General features: G+C 35.3%; 1 long non-coding RNA gene across 1 annotated transcript; it reads right to left on the reverse strand.

The window, feature by feature from the left end:
• Positions 1-17,566: 17,566 nt before the first annotated feature.
• On the reverse strand, positions 17,567-18,411 carry LOC149265422 (uncharacterized). The gene is made up of 3 exons (XR_016251268.1): positions 18,135-18,411; positions 17,968-18,038; positions 17,567-17,877 (listed from the first exon to the last, which is right to left on the reverse strand). It is a non-coding gene; the product is annotated as an uncharacterized LOC149265422 (long non-coding RNA).
• Positions 18,412-21,665: the final 3,254 nt, after the last annotated feature.

A 21,665-nucleotide genomic window follows, 5' to 3' on the forward strand; every position in this document is an offset into this window, starting at 1 on the left:
TCCTTTGTTATTGCTAAATCATCAGATGTCCTTTTTCCCTTTACTAAGTCTTTTGCATAGACTTCTTCTTCCTTAACGTCTTTCAGTAGATGTCCTTCTTCTTCAGTACATTTTGCCTTGATGTCCCTATGTAACTCTTCTCCTAGAGTTATCCTTGTCTCATCATCTTCATTAACATTCTCCTGCATTTTTTTTCATCAATAACATTAATCAAACTCATTTGATTACCTTTCTGGGACAATATTTCATCATTCTTCATCAAAATAAGATCCTGATTCCTCATCTCCATGACAGCTTCTATAGACTCATCCATAGGCTTTTCCTTCTGTATGTAGTCAAATTCTTCTTCCTCTGAGAAGTTTTCTTTGCCACCTTTTGCTTTTAGATATTCATCTCCTCTGAAGATATCTTCAAAAGGCTACTTTTCGCCTGCAATACCTGTCAGCATACACAAACTATTAGTTTTAAAAACATAAGACCCTGTGGTCTCACTTGATGCTTCAGCCATCATATCTCCTTGTTGTTCTAAATCCTTCATATGATTCAGAAATTCTTTGATGGTCTCTTCTTCAATATCCTCAAGCTCTTCACTTGGTTGCTTGATATATTTCCTCAACTGTATATGAGATCTATTTATCTCATCTTCTTCTAAAACATAATTTAGATTCTGCTTGTCTTTTTCCTCCTTTATGACAATACCAACAAATTTTCCTTCTTTACATGTTTCACCTGCAAAAATACACAAATTTTCATATTTAAAACCATGTGACCCTTTGGCCTCACTTGATGTTTTAACCTTCAAGTCTTCGTTTTCACTTTCTCCCAGAATTTCTCCCTGTTCTGGTTCACAAATGAATTCTTCCATTTCTAACTCAGCTTCCTTGAGTTTTTCCATCAGTCACCTTACTTGCTTTTGTTGTAGCCTTCTCTTCATCTCATGCCATTCCACTGGCTTCTTCCTTAATACCCAACCTTGTCTCTGGTGTTCTTCAATTATCCTCCTTAATGCATCGAGTTGTTCTTTTAGTTCAGCCATCTCTTTGTTAATATCCTCTTGACTCATACTCTTTCGATTTACCTTGGTATCCTCTTTCCTCATCTTTCTTATGTTGTGGTGTCTCTCTGAACCTCTGCTATGACTATCAGTAGCCATCTTCTTTCTCTTCTTTCTTCATGGGCTCCTCACTTATTTGCAACAAGCCTCTGCAATAGCTAGTTCTCCGTGCTGCAATCTTACCTCACTAAGCTCTCCTCACTCAGTCTTTTGGTAAGCACGGTCCTCTATCTGGAACCTCCTCTTGAGAAACACCTTTGCTCCTTCTAGGCTTCTACAATCTCTCACTCTCTCTTGAGAGCACTTCAGTTTTCCTCTCTGTCCAATCTGATGTTGGATTCTTTATGTTCACTGCCACTTTTCCTTCAGAGTGTTTTCCTTACTCTATTTTCAAGAACACATATGTTTCTCCTCTCACAGCTTCTCTTGCTGTCACCTGTGCATTAGTATAAAAACACACATTCTCAATTTAAAACAAAACATATTACCTCACCTTCAAGATCTCAGCATGATCTTGTTTCACCATTCCTCCTGTACTTTGAATGGATTTCCTTTGTCTCTTGCATTTGCAAATTCTACTACACATCACATCTATGTGCCTTCTTCTTGTTAGATTAGAATCTAATCCTTCCTCTTGCCTGCATAAACACCTTAACACATAACTTTGTTTTTAATTCTTTCACATAGAATTACAATGTTCTGTTTATCCCCAATGGTTTTAACACCAAATATTTCAAACAAGTCTGCTTTGATACCACTATTGATGTAGGGATACTCCCACACATACCCGCAATATGCATAAACATGCATAAATACATATATCCTAGGTATTTGACTCACGAAGGAGTCAAATCTCTAACCATACATGGTTAAGGCCCCTTTATCATTGGTTCCTTTGTATCAGAACCAATCACCCCACTTAAAGCTCCTATCGGGAGTTAAATCAATCCTCAAGCCTTCATTTACCCATTTATTAAAGTCTTCTATTACCTCCTTCTTATCAGGACTTAAGTTTCCTCACTCAACCCTTATGAACTCATAACTCACATATATGTAACCATATCCCTTTATACATTGGTTACGTATGGTTTTAACACAACAAAACCTCACTTTAGAGCTTTTTCCTTATAAATCATTTACAAAGGAAAACATACTCAATCACACCTTTTTTCCGTCTAGGTATGGCCTCAGCACACTTCCCGAGGATAGAATTTATCGCAATCGGCTATTGGCTCCTCCATGGGTCTTACATGCATATATGCCTCACCACCTTTACGACTCCGATATGCCTTAAAAGACTCGGCCATGCACTTTCTAGAATACAAATGGATTACATTAAAACTCCGCTCTGAAACCCATAAGTGGATCTCAAAAATTATAGATCCGCCACTATAAACTCCGTCGGGTCCATATCTTCCACTTTCCATTCAACACTTATTCCTCTCGAACTCTGATCTCTGACTCAATCTCCACCATCCATTTAATTCGCCCGAACGGCTATCGACGCATCGCTGATTGGCCTATCGACGTTCCATCGCACTGTCCCTTGACTGCTTTGATACGCGATTAGTGATTAGATCTGGGCCGTCAATATGGACTCTCGATCCGACGGTCCAGGATCCATTGTGTTATCGCAATCGCTCTCCTCTATGGTCGAACCTCTTCCACATCAAAACGCCAATCCGATCAGTCCTACAGACCTGATAAGGGTATAAGCCACTCTTTCTAATATTCAAGTCTAGTTTTCAGACTTGGACTATGTTTTGCGCTGATTTCCAATGTAAATCAGATTCAGGCTTGCGGGACTTAGACTGTGTAATAAACTCCGCCGATGTGATATTTCACCTTTCTCCTTAGCGAAATCATCTAGACCGTTGATCTTCCAGATCCAGCGGCTGCTGAGCGTCGATACCTCACTTCACGCTTCTCCCTTTTACTTAGTTTTTACGCTAAGTCTTCAGTTCTTCCATGATTTAGCTCCTCTTCAAAGTTTTTGATTCCTTCACTATTTCCATTGTGACTCCCTCCTGAGCTTGATTTTTGTGGTTTTTATCACTGACTTTGGGCTCTATTTAATCTCTCAATGGATTCAAAGATCCATCACGAACCTCTTGGCTCATTCTTCTCCTCTGTACTCTGCTTCGACTCTGCCTGCAACATATGTTACAGAATCTATGAGTTCACAAATAATACATTAAGGAAATACTCGTCTCACATGCTCTGGCACAGTCAGGAATAAAAATATGTATGTATATGTATAACCAAAATATTACATTCGAGACTTCTTTGTCTCGCACAGGCCTATTCTTCAATATCGTGGCCTCTCTCTGTGATTCTGCTCATAGGCTTACATATATTCCAGGAAGTTCTGTTGAGCTAATCCTAGTTTGACTCCTAAATCCTCTGAACTAACTCTTAGATGTACTCTATCCTCTATGTCCACTTCTACTTCAATTAATTCCTAAAATCTCTCTCATTCCTCAAATCATGAATTACTTTAAGAGTTGGATTTGACTTCTAACTCTTTGTCATTACTAACCACTCATGTCCTCCTTATTCGAGAGTATTTACAAGATATTTCACATTATCTGGTTAAATCACTTAAAGGCCTAATATTACACCAATTCATCACTTAGGAATCTAACTTCCTAAAAATACATGACCCCCTATATCTACTTAATTACAATGATTTTCCTTTGGTTAATGCTCCTGCATCAGCCTAAGATGTGGTATTAATGTTAGCTCTAATCTGCTCTTAACCTTAAACATTTGTATCCATCACAAGTAAAAGATAAAGTTAGTGTGTTTTTCTACTTGTAATGAAGGATAAACACTCTCCAAATTAAGGATAACCACGACCATGAGGATATCCATTATCCACTGAATGATTTTGAAGAGTAGGAGATTCCAGAGCAAAGAGTAAGCTCATATTTTTTTAGTTGCGCAATTTGTACATCTCCAGATCTATGGATAAAGCAAGTGGAAAAGCAGTATTGGTAGGGAAACAACGGTTGACGAGGAGATTTTCTATAATGTTCAAATTGAAAAGGTGTCATTTTCTTTAAATCAAATGTTTGCACCGAGTTTAATGACATGGGGTTTTGAATTAAAAAAACGGTTGCAATTACTGAAAAAGGCAGAACTATCTATTAATTAATGAGTGTCGTGGAGGTCTCTCTCTGGTTTTTCATGACCTCCATGATTTGGGTCGGGGTTGATTGACACTGCCCCATTTTAAGCACCGCAGAGGGACAAGTCAATTCATACACACTCTTGTTGCAATTCGAAATATTAGTACTCAAATATTTCATTAGAAAAATAAGGGTGTAATACAGGGCTATAATGCATCCATTCTCTTGCGGTATCAACGAGGTTGTTCTCGGATGTAATCCCCATAAAAAGGTAGGGAGAAGTCACTTCAATAGTAAGGTCTGGATAAATCAAAGCCTTTAGGGTTACTTCTTTGTTTTCATACACAACCCATATACACTTCGGTATTAGAGAAATCGTGCCTACAGTAAAGAGACATAATTTTCAACCAAGTTAATACTTTAGGGATTCCTCTCTTAACATTTCATATAGATCTATATTTAATATATTCCTTAAATTTTTAGCCTACGTAATTTACATAAAATTGTTATTGTAAATCTGTTGTTTGGCCATATTTATTTTGATTCTTGACTTATACACATTTTTAATGTATGTTGTGTATATGGTCAATGAACAATTTGAAGGAATTGATTTCAACTGATGCATCATGCAAGAGTTATTCTAGAATTTGTTTGTTTGAGTGTGGTGGTGCGTGTGAAAACTCACATCGAAATTTGTTTCAGCACAATGTTGCCACATGGAGAATGAAAACCACAAATTGTATTGTGAGCCATGGGAATGAATTGAACGAACTATTTTTCATGGAGAGCGGGAGCTAAAAGGAGTGGACAACATGACACTGTAACATTGAAAATGTGAGACGTGGAGACATGTTGCGAGCCCTCAGCCATATATACGAAAATAGTCAATGAATCAAAACATAATATAATATTCAAGCCACAGAGAAGGTCAAGCAGTCATGGAAAATAAGTTCAACCTTGCTGGGGAAGGTACCTACTCGGGGAATGTTGAATGTTCATTACATTTATTGATATGAGCAGATAAATATAAGCTTCGAATTAAATTTCATTGACTAAAAGGAGAGTTAAATTTTTCCTCCTCATCTTTTATTTTATGCAACCTCATTCAAGTATGGGCCATTACATATACATACATCATTTATGTTTATCTTTGAAAAACAAGATATCAATCGACCTTCAATCTTAACCCTGCACATAATTCTCATAACACTTTGATCCTCAGTATTCTTTAGTGACGCATACACACAGTAATCCTTTACTTGTTCTAAAACTCACTCCATTAAATGCTACAATGGTCACTAAGATATGTATTTTACTCCATATATATAGTGGATACACTACATCAACCGATGTGGGAATTTAGGTCCAAATTAATAGACTTATTTACTATATTCCAAATCAACACTTCACATTTACTGTGCATACATTATATCTGAGAGGAAAGAATCAACATGGGCATTCAACATGATAAAATTAGGCATTTTGATTTCATTCCTTTGATGACCAAAACAAGCACTAATGCATTCCATACAAATCATAACTTCATATTTAGTAGGTAAGTTGTCACCCCCATGTCTACGTTGTCAAAAATAGCTAGTATTGTCATACAACATGATCATGGTCCTACTGCCATAGTCAAAGGCATTAATGACATGTTTTTTATGCAATATGAAACATAGTGAATAATATGTATCATAATTAAAATGATCCTAAGTGGTTTCAATTCAAATCATGATGCATAATGCATAGCAAAGATAACCTGAGGTAGAGATAACCTAAGCACACATTCTATAATATTTCAAACCTTAAAGATATAAGGAAAGTCATAGATTTTAAAGCAACCTCACTTCAAAATTACCTTCGATTTCAAATTCCTTCACAAATAAATCGTTTTAAGATTATTTTGCAACCTTTATGGCTTCTACGGCCTTATGCACTACTTTATAGTTCATTGGTATATTTTTCTTATAGAGATTTTATAACCATCGCCTTCAGTAACCTCTTATTTTTTTAGGACCTAGTTTAGGACCTAAAACTCATGCATATCTTATAGAGGTGGATTGGCCCATAGGCCACAATGTTTGAACTTGGAGATCCAATACCATTTACCACATACCTCCTTGACCCAACCTAAAAATCACCTACTATGCCCCCATTACTAAATTGAACTTCGATTAAATTTTGTTCTAGAAGTTGTCACATGCAGAATTATTCAATTATAGCATAAAAAAAGATAACACATACAATTATACCCATAATCTTAAAGATTAGACAACATAAAGAGTAAGGAGCCAAGATACAAAACATCTCATGAAATTAAATCAGAGGAGAGTAGAGGAAAGAATGTCACTTCGAAAATCAAGCACTGCCACCAAACCTAGAATTGTCTTCATCTAGTTCACTGCCGAGTCGAGAGTTCTTGCCATGGATCAATTGCCTCTTATTGATCTCATTAACGGATATTTAATTCCCTCTTTCATGATATGGTATCCTTTAATGATGTCATGCTTTTATGGATCTTTTTATCCATTTTCCTAGCCTTTTCTTAGAAAATTTTGCCTTTCCCTCCCGTGAAGCTTTTGCTCATAACAACTTGTCTTTCTCGCCCGCAAGGCTTTTATGTTTTTCTTAAACATAGAATCTTTCTCCATCTAAGTAAATTAATGTATGTTTATCTCCCAATACATTAAGCTTATCTAGAATTGGATCTAGAAGTCTTATCATGAAAGAGTTAACCATTCCCATTCGCCAATGGGATTTCATTTGGCAAGAACCTCATCTCTTGGTGTCTCGTTTTCCAAGTGATTAAATTATATTTATTATTTAATTAATAATAAAGTATTTTATTTCATTTTTATACTTCAGACCTAGCGTTTCCTAGCTTTGGTCAAGAGAGTGTTACATACAATGGAGGGGAGTTACACTGTGACATTTGATGATCTCATTTAACCAATTTATACTAATAAAATAGTCCTCGAAAAATTATAACTACCTTCATCCCTCTTCATTAGCAAACAAGGTCGAAAGATTAAGGCTAAGTAAATCTACATAGTTATTATTACCCCTTCGTAGACCACTTTGATGTTTGCAGTAGCTTTTTCCGATCCTCAGCATCATCCAAAATTTTTATTTTCCATGTAACTTATAGAAAATCTAATTTTTTGAATAGAAAGTGAGGTATGTTTTAATAGATAGCTTATTGGAAAAATGTAGCTTGCAATTATCCGAAAGTTGGGAACTACGTGATGTGTGTTGGAATTGTATTAGTTAATTAGGATTTTTCTCCCTATTATGTTGACTAGATCCTACTTTTGTGGATGTAAATAAAATCTAGTTGTAAAATTTTTTTTGGCCACATATTGAAGATGTGGTAGTATAATTATTGAGCATTCATGAATGGAAATTTATTTGAGCTAATTCCTAGATTGTTGGAGTGAGCCACAAGCTGCATTATGAAGTTGATTTACCGGAATTATCCAATGATCTTATGAGAATGCATAAGAAAAAGGAAAGTGACGTAAAACATTGTTTCCACATCATAATTTATTATGGTTTGATTAAATTACATTGAAACCAACCATGCTGTTGAATTATTTGTGTTAAGTTGCAAGTTGCTCATTTAAAATTTGATGCAAAGTTTTTTTTTTTTAAATCTCTATCTTTCGAAATACAATTATAGAGGAGCATTATAGATTTGATTTCGATTGTTGGATGGATGTAATCAATGGCTATAATTTACCTAGGAAAACTAACTTTCTTGGTTTTTAGTCTAATATCAATCATCGATTGGATACATCATATGGCCGGAGTAAGAGGTGAATAACCAACTCCTATTTGTCTTTTTTTGAAGGTTGAAGTTAGTTTCTTATAGGTTTGGAGATCTAGCTGGAAAGAGTTGTGTGATGCAACATTTTAATTTAAATAATGTTTTTTATACACAAAAAATAAAATTGTTAAATTTGTAATTTCATCATATTAGTGGTTCAATTGTAGATGGTAAGATTCTTTTTGGCTTGAAAACACGAGTTAATTATCTTTCTTTTTTAACTATAGTTTTTCTTGGTGGATCTTAATCTCTTTTGGCTATTGCATCATTCTGTATTAGAGTAGTAAGGTAATTGAAAGAGGAATCTAAGTAATGTAGGTTGTCCGTGTGACCGATCTATCTGTCAAAGGATGGAATTTAGAGTTGGAAGAGGTAGAGGTCAAGGAAGAGGTTGAATAGTGGTAAATACACAGTTGGGGGAAGATGTGAGAACTCTTCATTGAAGGCAAAAGCCATAGAGGCCATCTGGCATTATGATCATACATGTGATACAAGTGATGAAGAACTTGCATAGGAGGAAGATGAGATAGTTGTAGAACCCCGAAGGTCAAATTTTAAAGTATATTTTGATCGAGGCTTTGGGTCAAAGGAAGAAGTACCTACATATAGTGGAAGTTTGGATCCATAAGAATTGGTGGATATGATAAATGCTTTGAACAAGAATTTTGAGTATGCAGATATACCAGAAGAGAACCAAGTTAAGTTTATTATCGCAAAGATGAGAGGACATGCAGCTTTATGGTGGGACATGGTGCAGGAAGAAAGGGCCTTGAAGAACAAAGCAGAGCTCAAGAGAGGGAGTAGGATCACTCCTCAATTGGAACATACATTCCTTCCTGAATATTATCAATTAATTTTGTTTATGAATATGCATAATCTTATAAATATGAATTTTATAAAGTGAGCATTAGACCACTATACATAGAGGGCACACATGAGAGAGTTTCCAACTATATCAATGATTTGAGATTTGACATTTAGGTTAAATATGCTCTAATGTAATAGAGATCTGTTGAATAAGCTTATGAGGTTGCATTGAAAGATGAAGAAAAATGAGGAAGCATATTCAAAGAAGGAGAGTAAGGTGTTCTGGAGGAATATAATAACAAAAGAAGAGAGAAGCTAGAAGCTACGACCAACAACTAAAACCAGAAATAATCAATGATTCCAAGAGGGAGAGATAAAAAAGAGAGATGTTATACGTGTGTTCAATTGGGTGATTATTCATGGAACTGTCCGGATAATGTTGTAAGGAGAAGACAAGCAAAAGTAATACAACCTGAAGTTGAAATTCCAAAGGGGAGAGAATAATGTGTCAATGTTCTAGAAGAATGATAAGCTTTAAGGATGAAGCTAGTGATACCAGGAAGAGACAAGTATGTAGGTGAACTAGTGAAAATAAGAAGCTTATTGAGGACAAATTCTAAAGAAAAAGGTAAACGTTGCAAGTTGATTGTTGATAATGGTAGTTCTGAAATTCTTGTTTTCCACAAAAATGGAAGAGAAATTACAATTGGATAGGATGCCACATCCTACATTGTATAAGGTTTCATGGTTGCAGAAGAGACAACAAATATTGGTAAGTGAGAAATAACAAGTGGAGTTCCAAATTGGAAAATATTAAGAACAAGTTCTTTGTGATATTTTGTAGATGGATACTTGTCATGTCTTTCTAGAAAGACCCTGGTAGTATGATAGGAGAGTGAGATAAGATGGCAAAGTGAACACCTACACTTTTGAAAAAGATGGACAAAAGCATGTGTTACTACCAATAAAAAATGAAGGGATCAGAGAGATATTGGATCCAAGCATAATTTTGATGAGTGAGAAAAAAATGCCCACTAGGGATCCAAAAATTAGGGAATATGACAAAAAATATAAGACAAAGATTGCAACAAAAGATTTGAAGGAGACTAATTTTCCTTGAACAAACAAGAATTTATTTAATTTTGAAGATAAAATGCTTAATTAATGGTTTTAAACAAAAATTGCAAAACAAATAGTGCTTTTGAATAGAAAAAATGGTTATGAAACAGGAGATTCAAATGAATGAGTAGTAGTTAATAATTCTGAAGGATAGTGGGGTAAGATGTTTTGGAACAATGCTGCAAATGGTAAAGTAGTAGGTTATCTTGAGGAAAAATCCAACAAAAGACAATGGATCATTGATGGTTCCAATTAATCTATGCAATTTTTGTGGTTTTCAATTACTTAGATAGTAAAAATAACATTTTTCGTAACCTAGGAGAAACAAATTTAGGAAAATCTTGTGCCATCTCAAGATAAAAGGTGGAAAGCTCAACTACATCTAATGAAACTATGATGGAAGGAAAGGATGAAAGGATTACTTAAATGGGGGAACCACCCAAGGAAGAAACCTTGGGTATCTGCTACATTGTTACAAAAAGGCAGTAGAATGGGACCTCATGGACAAGAGTCCATGACCAATTTAATGTTTTGGTGTATGATGAGGGAGCAGCATGCACAATCTTTATTTTCCATGTAATTTCTAGAAATCTATGTTTCTTGATTGGATGGTGAGGTTTGTTCCAATTAATGGCTTATTGGCCAAATGTAGCTTGCAATTATCCAGAAGTAGAAATATACTTATTGTGTGTTGGAATTGTATTACTTCATTATGATTTTGTTCCCTATTTTTTCAAGTAGATCCTACTATTTTGGATATAAACAAAATCTTATTGTAACCATTTTGGGGCTACATATTAAGAAAGAAGAAACATGTGGAGAGTGAATTAAGGAAGAGTGTGTAGAATTGTATTAGAGGAATGAGTTAGATGGAATTAAGAACAAACATTTTATTCTCTTTCAGTGTCTTGAAACTGATATATCTTATATCCATGCAACTAACTTTACTGTGTAATAACACTTATGTGTGAAATTGAAGTTATTGAAGTGATAAATAGTTAGCGGTCATGAAGGGAAATTTATTTGACTTAATTTCTAGATTGCTGGAGTGAATCACTAGTTGCATTCCAAATGTGATTTATAAACATTCTCTAGTGAGTCACAAATTTCATTCCAAATGCAATTTATAGACATTCTCTTGCACACTTATGAAAACACATAGGAAAAGGGACAATGAAGTAGTGCATTGTTTCCAGGTCATGATTTCTTGTGATTAGATTCAATTACATTGAAACCACTCATGTTGCTGAATTTTCTGTGTTAAGATGCAAGATGTCCATTTAAATTTTAATGTTAATTTTTACTTAAAGTACCTTCGTTTGGAAATAAGTGTAAAGGAGCATTCCTGATGTCATTTGGATCATTGCTTGGATGTAAGAAATTGTTGCGATTTACATGGGAAAATTGAAAATTTAATTGCTTTTTAATCTCATATCAATTATCGATTGCATATATCGTATGGCTAGAATGAGAGTTGAAAAGTTAAATCTTATTCCATTTTTTTTAAGGTTCTAGCTATTTCATACAGTTTTGAATAGTAATTCAAAAGAGTTATTTCATGTAACTTTTTTATTTAAATAATGTTTTGTGTCCGCAACCAATTAAATAGTTAGATTTGTAATTGCATCATATTGGTTGTTCAATTGTAGATAGTAAGACTGTCTTAGCTTGGAAATTAGAGTAAATCATCTTTTCTTTTTACACTAGAGTTTTGCTAAGTGGTTCTTAATCTCCTTTTGTTAACACATCATATCCTCTCCCACACACTCACCCTAGCAAGGGATGCCTTATCAAAGTATGCTTATGGATAGGAATGGGAATCTTCTTTAACAATAATGTTCCATGGCTACTGCACATGAACAACTTTAGAAACTAAGTCATATGTGGTTAGAACTTGTGATGTTAGCCTTTTAGGAGTATTTAGTATTTGCTTGGATGATGGCATTGTTCCTTGCAATCTGTATGCACCAATTGAAGATATGCAGAAGATTTATGCATTTTTTGGGTCTTCTTGTTCCAACCTGTTTGCATGAGATACCCTGCCACATGGAGTCTAAGGCAAAAAAAATTCAAACAATGTTCCACACATCCAGGGAAAAAGGACACATAAGGAAGAGATGGTCCACATAATCCTGACATTTTTACATAGGGCACACCAACTAGGCATGATCATGCTTCCCTTCTATAAGTTGTCATCTATGGGATCTTATTTTCCTATATGCACCATTGGAGGATCCTTTCTTTTTCCAAACAACTTAGGTTCCATAATATTTAAAATCACCAAGCTAAATACCCTTGTCAAAATGAAATTCAAACAACACATTTATGGAGAATATTCCCCAAGAGAGGAGTGCACCCAACATAATGTCTGTTCCCTCTCCCTGAGGTGAACATCCAATATATTGAGTGCAGTAGTGTAATTTAGCCACTGAATTGAAAAATCAAAAGGCATATTTAGTTGATTAGCATGATGCCATCCACCAGCCCAAATAGATATTCTAGCATGATCTACCACCTCCTATTTGCATTTAGGAATTCAACAAAATTCTTAGGAAAATTTTAATTTTCCCCACACCCTACACATTTGTCCATACCCATTCTTACTTCATCACAATTTTCCAACTTCGAGGATATCATTTTCTTTTTCGGGTTCCTAATCCAATGTTCAATAGATATAGGGTGAATATACTTTATGAATACCACTTCTATCCATAGGTTATTTGTGTATAACAGTCTCCATCAAACCTTAGCTGCCAACAACTTAGAAAAAGAGTAGACCTTTTTAGACCTAAACCTTTCAACACCTTTGGAAAATTTACTTTATCCCATTTGAAAAAATTAAAAACCCTACCATATTTCTAACCCATTCATAGAAATCTGCAGCTAATCTTACAAATAGATTTTAAAATCCATTTTGGAATCAAGCACAAAGACATCTAGAAGATTGACATAACTTCTAGAGCGAATTGGATAAGCATTAGTCCACCCACGCTAAACAACCATCTAAAGCTCCAAACCTTTAATATATTCTCAACAAAAAATGGAAATTATTATTCTAACTATAAATTAATTAGTAGTTTATTTTCCCACAAAAACAACAAATAATTTGCAACAAATAATTTTCTAGAGGATTGACACCTTTCACAATTAAAACTGATTAATTAACAATTTTTCTTAAGGTTAAACTTTGGAAATGTTTAAAAATAGGTTAATAACATAATTGAGACATTTCAAGGTGGAATTTCCATAAATAACTTATGAGATATGAAAAACTCCTGTGTTTTAGCCTCTCTACAAATTTTCGAGACTAGAACACCCATGATGCTTAAAAAACTAACATAGTTGAAATCCTATATATTTAATCTCATCATAAAAAATATTTGAGCGAAAAGGAAATGGATTATGAGACTTTGTGAGCTTCTCCCTAGACAATCCCACTGCTAATAAAGTTAACTTATGAATATTAATCAGCCTACATGTAGCCTAATTGGCGAGTGAAAAATCAAACCTAGACCATCATTAGGATAAAACAATGTCATCCACAAAGAAAATAAGTGTGATGGCTAATTCACTGGAAATTGTGGCACTCTTTAATTCACCCCTCCTTTTGGCTTCAGCCAAAAGTCAAGTTAATCCCTTTAAAAGTTTTGAAGAACTTTAGGTAAGTATCCCTTGGACATTGAACCAATGAGAGAGTGATTATTTTCATCATTCATGAAGCTAGGGAAAGAAATTGCCAACAAGATTATGTTAGTAATGCTTGCTTGCTTCTGGAGGGGCTTGAAAATATTGCAAAAACTTAATTTACTTTGAATTTTTTCATTCTTTATTTCTTTTAGGTGTAACTTTTCATAGCCATTTTTATAATAAATTTTGACATTTTCTCATATGTATACTTGAGTTATATAGGTTTTGATGTACCTTGAATTTTGATGTCTTTTATTTCTTTTAGGTGTAATTTTTCCTAGTCAATTTTATAAGAAATTTTGAAATAAATTTTTCAAAATTACAATTTAATATCCAACACTCATAAATAATCCAACGCTGATAAATAATGAAATTAAAACTACATTTATATCCATGAGTATTTGTAATGTAGTTCTTGTAGACAGTATTCGTTCCCTCGTGAATACCCTCCGAATACGTGTTTTCTTCCACATCCGTGATTATGGCTATCAGAGAAGCCTCTAGAGTACTGTTGGTTTGGGTTGACGCGGTGTTACAGCTATGAGAGACACCCGTCGTGCAGTCTTCATTCTGCGCTCCCACCACTGCGAGTAGTAATATGAGAGGTAAACCAAAGCTAACTGAGCTCATCCTCATGGCTACCTCACCTCAGGCTCAAATGAGTGAAATAATAACAATTCCTTCAGATGCCAAATGTTATTATTGCGATGCGATACTTATCAATCCCTGGAGGACGTCCCCCTTTTATAGCCTTAAACTTGTGTTGTGTTGTGTAGGTAAGATAACATATGTAATGTTAATGATTCATTCCATTCTTTCACCATGCACTTGGTTCTCAAAATTACTTTTACTTTTTTTCATTTAATTTCATCCATATAACCCATTTTAAAATATTTAAAAAATTTATGTATTTCTCATTTTGGACCATTTTATATTTATATTTATATATATATTTCATAACCATTTTATAATTCAAAAAATTATGAGTTTCTCACACCCATTTCAAAATATTGAAAAAAATTATGTATTTCTCATATGTGACCATTTTATAATTCAAAAGACTATCTGTTTCTCACACTTCACAATTTAGCAATGATTCATATTTTAATTCATTATTTCATAATTTATGATTGAAAATAACTTATGAAATTGGTGGAATGATATAACTATCAATAAATATCAATCCATAATAAGCATGAAAAGCAAAAATATAATTACTTTTAATATCATTAAAATACTAATATTTTATTAATATAGTAAAAGTAAAAATATTATTTTTTCTACATTTTAATATTGAAAAAAACATGAGCTAAGCATATACTGAATTTTTTAATTTTTTTAAAATAATTACATCATAATATTAATTTTCCAAATATAACTTCTTATTATTATTTTTAAAACTTTGATTTTTATAATTTATTTATTAGAAATCATCTAACTTAAAAATAATTACATACATTAAATTTATCAAATATATGTCTAAAATAACTAAATTATTTAATTATGAATCTATCAAAATATAAATACTATTTTTATTGGAGAATTGTAAACTTAAACTACATTTTCTTTTTTTTATGTTTAAAGTGGATTTATTATTTTCCTTTTAGTAAAATAAAATAATTTATATTAAATATTTAAATTATCAATTATATTAAAGTTATTTTTGATATTAATAATCTCAATCTATATAAATTCTATTTAATGTTGGATTTAAAAATTAGAATTAATTATGTATTTAGTAACTTATGAGTTTCTCATAACCATTTCAAAATATTTAAATTTTTTTATGTATTTCTCATAGGGGACCATTTTATAATTCAAAAGACTGTGTTTCTCACACTTCACAATTTAGCAGTGATTCATATTTTAATTCATTATTTCTTAATTTATGATTGAAAATAAATAAAAAATTGTTGGGATGATATAACTATGAATAATCATCAATCCATAATAAGCATGAAAAGCAAAAATATAACTACTATTAATATCATTAAAATACTAATATTTTATTAATATTGTAAAAGTAAAAATATTATTTTTTCTACACTTTAATATTGAAAAAAACATGAGCTAAGTATATACTGAATTTTTTAATTCTTTTTAAATAATTACATCATAATATCAATTTTCCAAATATAACTTCTTATTATTATTTTTTAAAACTTTGATTTTTATAATTTAATTATTAGAAATCATCTAGCTTAAAAATAATTACATACATTAAATTTATCAAATATATGTCTAGAATAACTAAATTATCTAATTATGAATCTATCAAAATATAAATACTATTTTTATTAGAGAGTTGTAAACTTAAACTACATATTTTTATTTTCTTTATGTTTAAAGTGTGTAATACCCCCAGTAGAATGTGAATGTGAATTTTACTATGGTAAAAAGACAATATAGTAGTGGTTGTTGTTTATGTTTAAAGAAACAAAACTGTGATAAACTACATTATTAAATAAATGGAATATTTTCTTGAAATGCTGGCAGCCTCTGTGAGGTGTATTTCAAAGAAAGGAAATCAGTTGTAATAACTGATTTGAGCTGCCCTCCCAAACAGGAAAAGTCCTGGGTGTAGGGAGGAAGTTCTGTGCTGTTGGGACAGACAGAAGGTGATTCTTTTCCAGAGAACCAAAAAGAGGAAAAGAGGATATACTGAGGAAATTGGTTAAGTCTGGTAGGGACCAGATAACCAGGCACTAGGTGCCCAGATCTTGTTGAGGGCTTGAGGCCTGCAAGATAGCTCGGGGGAGAGAATTCCGTCAGAAGATGGATCTCATGGCTGGGTGGACGAGCAGACTCGAAGCACAGGTGACTTGCTTGAGTATCTAATTGTGATTCTGACAAACCAGGTACGGTTTCTAATCTCAGAATCCTTTTGCATAAAAAAAAAACTTATAAATGACCACAGTAATTAAACCAGATATGTTATAGTTCCTTGGTATTGTTACAGTGTATTTGGAACCCCATAAGTGTGGTAAAGGAATAGGTTATCCGCTGATAGACCTGGGTTAGGAACTAACCGACAGTTAATAAACATATGGAGGGTTAGATTATGGAATGCCTGAGTTGGCTTCTGCAATGTCAAAGTTAGTTTACTCACTATCTAGATAAATTATTAATGTCTGTTAAGGGTGCAGAGTTTGGCACGAAACAGGCAGAGGTAACCGAGGCAGTATATGCTCGGGAAAGCTATATCAAAATAAAACATATACCGAAATATATGAAACGTAACTATTGTTACATATTATGAACTATGAATTACGAGTCTGGAAAACCCAGATCCCGGCAAAAGGTCACGGCTGTAGCCAGAATACATTACTGAAACAGAACAGAAATGAGCATGCCGTTATATATACATAAACATGGTAGATGAAATACGAAACAATTACTCAGTTAAGCAGAGAAGCATCTTACAGCCACATGGGACTCTGTCCCTGAATGTAAACAGTGCGACTTTAGCCGCAGCTTTTCCATAAAAGAACAGCGAAACTAGTTTAAATGAGGAACGAAGAATGGTCGTATAAACCCTCGTACCTCGTTGAAACCCTCATAATTCTGTGTATTTCGATTTACATAATCAAAAGAAAACAGAACGGAGGTATCATCGTTTATATATACTGAGAGCATCCATAGCAAAAATTAACAGATCTAGAGTCGCATGCATGTATCTGAACCTGTTATAAAGGTCGACAATATATACACATAAACTGAAATATGAAATCTAGCAGCGCTGAGATATACAACGTTTATGTGCACAGAACAATATAATGGCAACGACATTTAAATTCAAAGGCAAAATGAATATACATTAGACGAATACCATGAGATATATTTCAAACGAAAAAATTACGCCGTCGTGGGCTTGAACATAAATGCCAAGTTCTGGTTATGCCATCAATAAATAAAAAAAACAATAAAGCAGTGTACCTCTGCTAGGGAAAACGGTATGCATATACAGAAAAATAGAGGTAGTAATAACAAAGGACCTGGTTCCGCCAGCTTCAAAATAAGCATACGGCCAGGCCGAAGCTGGAAGATTACACAAAATTTAAGAGACCCAAGTTCGGCAGCGTAAAGAAAACCCCTTAGTTCATGAAGAACAAGGAAGCGATATATGGGTTCCGTCTGGAACATAACTTCCAGGCAAATCTCTAAAATGACTAGCCATAGTTCGAAAGGCAATCATGAGGGTTCTCTTGGAGAATACCTCTTGAACTCAAACGGGACCGGCAAACCCTCGGGGTCTGAAAGCAAAACATGGAAGCATCACTCAGAAACGGTAGGTTCTGAGCTAGTATAAAGAAAAACAAGTAAGAGTTATTAACAGAACCAACCTGGATCCGTCGTGAAGAGTGGACTGTCGAGACCATCACCTCGATCCCATGAACTGGATAAGTAGCTCCACCTGTGCTCGCTCAACAGCAGAAGGGCACACATTAATCAACCATATCATTACAGTGGAATAACAAGAAGGTTATTTATTAATCAGAGTGTAAGTTACCTGAGAAGACGTGAAGCTGGGCCCTTCTCGGCCTTTGGAGCAGTTGCGGATGGTAACTGTAAGTCTGTAAAAATCGAACCGGAGTCTCGGCAGAGCACTGAACCGACAAAGCAATGCGAACAAATGAACCCCAACCTTGGCTCACGGAGGTTAAGTAGTGACTCGAAACCCTGGAAAGTATTTCCACCCTTCGATCGCCAAATTAGATCCTGACCGTTCAGATGAAGCGGGAAGAAGAGGCGGGAAGGTCGAGGATCCCAAGGCCGAGGTGTCACATGGCTGTGTGTATAGACCATGCCACCTGGCTAGCTGTGAGCCGATACAACCAATGTGGTAGGTGGGTTGAGTCTGCCCAAATCTACAGCCGGACCTCCATAGCTCAAACATCAAAACCAATGTCAATCAACGAGTTAATAATCGTTACTATGATGAACCATGCATAGCCTAATGATTGACTAAATAACAATTAGATGCAGCGCGTAAGTATATACATGGTGGTAACATGTGGAGTAACAACTCATATGTATGGTTGAGTCTTAATGATTAGACCATAGAATTTTTTTTTTTTTACTATGTATATTTATGTGTAAAGGGAATGTGACAAATTGGTATCAGAGCCCAGTTACAACACTGTGGCCTCAATATGACATGTTTCACTGTGCAGCAGCATACACCATGTATATTTACATGAAAAACTGATAAAAGTACTTAACTGTTGTTCTGTTATGAAGGGGTGACACACAGAACTATAACAAGCTAGCAGACAAGCCAAAGAAAAAAAAAAGGAAAAGTAACAAAATGCAGGGAGACGGCAGTAACCCTCAGGAAAATCCAGAACTGTGGGTACAGTTGGGTGAGGCAACACGAAGTACCAACCTGGCAATACTTGAAACTGTTCAGGAGTTGAAAAATGAGATGGCACGCTTACGAGAAGACAATGCACGTTTAACAGTAGAACAAGAAAGAATTCTGAAGAGTTTGTCAGATAGACAGAATCCACCTTCATCTAACCCCAGCGCGGAACAGCAGAGGGTGACAGAGGAGCAAGACTTTCAGAATGTACCTGAAAATTCAGAAGGCAAGGAGGATCATTCTGATAATGTGCCACAACAGCAAACCTCAAAACGTCAGAAAATGGAGCTGCAGGGAGAATTCCGGAAGATTAACCCCCGCATTTCGATGGCGAACAGGAAGAGGCAGCAGAAGCATGGTTAATAAACATGAATAAATATTTCCAGTTTTATGAGTATGATCACAACTTGAAAGCAAGGCTGGCCATTTTCCAGCTACAAGGTAAGGCAACCTTGTGGTGGGAGGAAATCAAGATCGTTAAAGGGGTCAGCGAACGAACCATTACTTGGGAGAAGTTTCAGAAATACTTCAAAGAAAGGTACCTAACTGAGCGTTTCTACGATGAGAAAGCAAGAGAGTTCCATGATTTAAGACTGGGGCAGCAGACTATGGACGAGTTCATTAACCGCTTTACCTCTCTGCTACGTTATGTACCTTATATCAAGGAGGAGAAAGCCAAGGTTCAAAGGTTTGTGAGCAGCTTACCTTCATATATAAGAGAACGGATTGAGTTTGACAATCCTAGAACCATGGATGAAGCCATTCGAAAAGCAAGGATCTGCTACCAACAGAATAAACAGAAGGGGGATACTTCAAACAAAAGATGGAATGAGAAAAAGAGCAGTCGGATGGCTGGAAACAACAAGGGAGGTCGCAACAATGGAAGTAAGGGAGCTGGTAAAGGATTAAACAGTAGATCTGTAGAGAGAGGTGCATCCCGAGCAAGGCCAGCAAGTGAATCTAGAGTAAGTGAATAGCCTGTTAGGCCAGAAAGTGAAGGGGTGACCAGACCTCCAGTGCAATGTTGGGGCTGTGGAGGACCTCACTATGTCAAAAACTACCCGCAGCGAAAGGGGACAGACCAGATATCCCAAATTCATGAAGCATCGACCGTTGGGGACGTGGCACGTAGTGTACCCAGAATTAATGCAGCCTTGGAGGACCGCCAAGCGGAGTACCAGCCATCTATGGTTGAATTTGAAGGTAAAATTTCAAACCTTTCTTTAGCTGTTCTTATTGATCCAGGAGCTACTTTAAGTTATGTTAGCCCAAAGATAGTAGAACAGTGTAAATTACAATCTGAGAAATTCAGAAATCCGTGGCTGGTTCAATTAGCTACGGGAGCCAAGAGGCGAGTCTTGGCCAAAATAAATAAATGCCCTTTAACCATAGCAGGGCAGCCAATAGTGGCAGACTTAAACATACTACCGTTGGGTTCATATGACGTCCCGATTGGGATGGATTGACTAGAAAAACACTGGTCATTAGTAAATTGCAAGACGAAAACTATCTATTATAAGGACGACCATGGAGAGCAGCAGGAGCTACAAGGAATCAAACATCCCGTACAGATTCGACCCATTACAGCATCTCAGTTAGCTAAATGCATCAAGAAGAAGTGTCAAATTTATGCTATTCAGGTGGGTTACGCAAATCAGAAGGATAAAACTGCTATGCTGGGCAACATTCCGGTAGTACAAGAGTTTGTAGATGTATTTCCTGAAGAAGTACCAGGACTGCCACCTAAAAGAGATGTGGACTTCACCATTGAACTGATTCCGGGAGCGGCACCCGTGTCACGGGCGCCTTACCGAATGAGCGTACCAGAGCTAACAGAATTAAAAATGCAACTGCAGGAGCTGTTAGACAAGAATTACATCCGTCCCAGCGTATCACCCTGGGGAGCCCCAGTGTTATTTGTCAAAAAGAAAGATGGAACTTTCCGGATGTGCATTGATTATCGTCAGCTGAATAAGCTCACGATCAAAAATAAATATCCCTTACCTCGGATCGACGAAATTTTTGATCAGGTGAAGGGAGCAACGGTATTCTCTAAGATCGATTTGCGATCTGGTTATCATCATATCAGAATTAAGGAGGAGGATATCGCAAAAACAACTTTTAGAACGCGGTATGGACATTACGAGTTCGTGGTGCTACCTTTTGGTCTGACCAATGCACCTGCTACATTCATGTGTTTGATGAACAGTGTGTTTCACAAGTTCTTAGATAAGTTTGTGCTAATCTTCATAGACGACATTCTGATTTACTCCCGATCAAGAAAGGAGCATGAAGAACATCTTAGAGTGGTGTTGCAAACTTTGCGGGAACATCAGTTATATGCAAAGTTTAGCAAGTGTGATTTCTTCAAGGAGGAAATACAATACTTGGGTCATGTGATCACAAAGGATGGAATTGCAGTGGACCCTGAAAAAATCAGAACTATAATGGAGTGGCCTATACCAAAGGACGTGGCAAATATCAGATCCTTTATGGGGCTAGCAGGTTATTATAGAAGATTTGTGGAAGGCTTTTCAAGGGTAGCATACCCTATCACCTCCTTACAAAAGAAGGGGAAGGTATTTAAGTGGACTTGAGAATGTCAGCGAAGTTTTGAGCAGCTCAAACACTTACTCACCACTGCACCTATCTTGAGTATAGCTGATCCTAATAAGGATT

Source organism: Pinus tabuliformis, chromosome 6 (genome assembly GCF_031772625.1).
Source record: "Pinus tabuliformis cultivar Carrire ecotype Pingquan chromosome 6, CPIR1, whole genome shotgun sequence".
In the NCBI taxonomy this organism is placed as follows: Eukaryota; Viridiplantae; Streptophyta; class Pinopsida; order Pinales; family Pinaceae; genus Pinus; species Pinus tabuliformis.